Source organism: Schistocerca gregaria, chromosome X, assembly GCF_023897955.1.
Source record: "Schistocerca gregaria isolate iqSchGreg1 chromosome X, iqSchGreg1.2, whole genome shotgun sequence".
NCBI lineage: Eukaryota > Metazoa > Arthropoda > Insecta > Orthoptera > Acrididae > Schistocerca > Schistocerca gregaria.
This window is the reverse complement of record NC_064931.1, coordinates 150,827,581-150,830,447: the sequence shown is the minus strand read 5'-3', so window position 1 is coordinate 150,830,447 and position 2,867 is coordinate 150,827,581. Positions and strand designations below refer to the sequence as shown.

The 2,867-nt window shown below is 45.0% G+C and overlaps 1 pseudogene; it reads right to left on the bottom strand.

Annotated features, from left to right (window-relative positions):
• Positions 1-813: 813 nt before the first annotated feature.
• LOC126299674 (5S ribosomal RNA) lies at positions 814-931 on the bottom strand (annotated as a pseudogene).
• Positions 932-2,867: the final 1,936 nt, after the last annotated feature.

Genomic DNA, 2,867 nt, shown 5'->3' with positions numbered 1-2,867 from the left:
TAAAGGTTCATCAATTCGGTTCCTGCACTAAAAGCAAGATCTGTGAGGAACGGAAAATCAGTACTGCGTGTTTTGGAGGGAGTTATGCGGCATCAGGAAGCAGGCAGCACGGCAGTGCTTGATTCACGAAGTAGCCGCAGGCTTGAGTGACAGCGCCTACTAGCTTGCGATAGCGCGCTCAGATAACTCACAATTACCGCGCACGTCCGCCCAGATTTATCTCGCACTCGTGTCCGATTGATTCAGATGGCTTTTGCACGGCGACGCCCGATCTTAGGAAGATATCCTTTAATTGACAGTGCTCCGAATGGTTTATTCCCCGCTTCTAAATTGCGCCGGAACAGTTTGTTCCGCGCAGAGAAAACCAATTACTACGGGAGTGCCACGCGGATGATTCATAGGGCCCTCTCCTCAGCGCGTCGTCGAATCTGCGCCGGGTTCGCTTGTCGGTTGTAACTCGCCGTGAATAATGCCTGTGAAATAATGCACGTCTGCAAATAAGTTTAGCGCGACGAATGGCTCGCTCCGCTGCAGCTTATACACGCGAGAGCATGCGATGGCTTAGTTTCTGTCGCTGCGTGAGCTGGGCTCTTCTGAGCTATCTGGAAAAAAGCACTCCGTCTTCAGGCCACGAGTGGCCTACCGGGACCATCCGACCGCCGTGTCATCCTCAGATGAGGATGCTGATAGGAGGGGCGTGGGGTCAGCACACCGTTCTCCCGGTCGTTATGATGGTATTCTTGACAGAAACCGCTACTACTCGGTCGAGTAGCTCCTCAATTGGCATCACGGGGCTGACTGCATCCAGAAAAATAGCAACAGCGCATGGTGTACTGGATGGTCACCCATCCAACTGCCGGCCAAGCCCAACAGCGCTTAACTTCGGTGATCTCACGGGAACCGGTGTATCCACTGCGGCAAGGCCGTTGCCCAAGCTATCTGGAGATACGACCGATATTCTACAAATTCTCGAACATACAGCAAAATTATATACAGTGGCCAAAATACTATATTTCTTGAAACTACGGGTCTTAAGATGACGCCATGCCAATTTCAGATACGAACAATCAGTTGCCTGCTTTGTGGCAATGATGTAAACGATAAAAGTATAAAAAATAAAGCAGAGTAGTTATTACTTAGTTTAAAGGGTTTTAATGTTAAGATGAGAAGGATTCGCACATTTAACGATTTGTTTCCTACGTTGTAGACTGTTGCGAAGTGAGCATCGAAACTTTGATATTATCGTGGATATATAGCATATGAAGAGCGTTCAAGATGTCCAAAATCCGCACGAACATAGCAATGTTTCCCAGTGCTGACCACCATGATCGTCAATAGAAGGTATGCGAGCTAACTGACAGTAGAACATCTACATCTACATTTACATCCATACTAGGCAAGCCACCTGACGGTGTGTGGCGGAGGGTACCTTGAGTACTTCTATCGGTCTCGTATTGTTCGTGGAAAGAAGGATTGTCGGTATGCCTCTGTGTGGGCTCTAATCTCTCTGATTTTATCCTCATGGTCTCTTCCCGAGATATACGTAGGAGGAAGCAATATACTGCTTGACTCCTCGGTGAAGGTATATTCTCGAAACTTCAACAAAATCCCGTACCGAGCTACTGAGCGTCTCTCTTGCAGAGTCTTCCACTGCAGTTTATCTATCATCTCCGTAACGCTTTCGCGATTACTAAATGATCCTGTAACGAAGCGCGCTGCTCTCCGTTGAATCTTCTCTATCTCTTCTATCAACCCTATCTGGTACGGATCCCACACTGCAGAGCAGTATTCAAGCAGTGGGCGAACAAGCGTAATGTATCCTACTTCCTTTGTTTTCGGATTGCATTTCCTCAGGATTCTTCCAATGAATCTCAGTGTGGCATCTGCTTTACCGAAGATCAACTTTATATGATCATTCCATTTTAAATCACTCCTAATGCGTACTACCAGATAATTTATGGAATTAACTGCTTCCAGTTGCTGAACTGCTATATTGTAGCTAAATGATAAAGGATCTTTCTTCCTATGTATTCGCAGCACATTACACTTGTCTACATTGAGATTCAATTGAACATGAGTATGCCCTTACCACGATATTTTACACAAAGGTTTTGGTATGACAGACTACCCCGCTTGATGGGCGTTGTCTCTGTGCACCTACGACCAGGAATACTTAGGAATATAACTTATGTGACAGTAACTCCAGTTACTTCCTGCGACACTTCAAAACATTAGGTGAAATATCGATTCGTTGCTACATAAAAGAAATGAAGTAACAGGCAGGAAAGTGGGAACCGCGCGTAGCGTTGCGCAGTTGGAGATGAGCCGCTAGCAGTGGTGGATGTGGAGAGAGAGAGATGCCAAAGTTTTGAGAGGTAGCTATAAGCGGACGATCTGGACGTGTGTCCGCCACCGATAGGAAATCTGTAAAGATGGACGTCATGAATTGATACACACATATATGATGACTTTTGAACATTATTAAGGTAAATACATTGTTTGTTCTCTATCAAAATCTCTCATTTGCTAACTATGCCTATCAATAGTTAGTGCCTGCAATAGTTAGAATCTTTGGTTTAGCTGGCAGTATTGGGCTCGCTGTATTGCAGTAGTTCGAGTAATGAAGATTGTTGTGAGGTAAGTGATTCATGAAAGGTATAGGTTATTGTTAGTCAGGGCCATTCTTTTGTAGAGATTATTGAAACTCAGACTGCGTTGCGCTAAAAATATTGTGTCAGTTTACTGATGGTCAGAATAAGTAAAAAGGGAAATGTCTGAGTACGTTCAGTTTTGCTCAGCTGTTTGAAAACCAAATAACGTAAGAGGTTTACCAGCACAGTCATTCATAATTTTTCTGAGGGCACGTT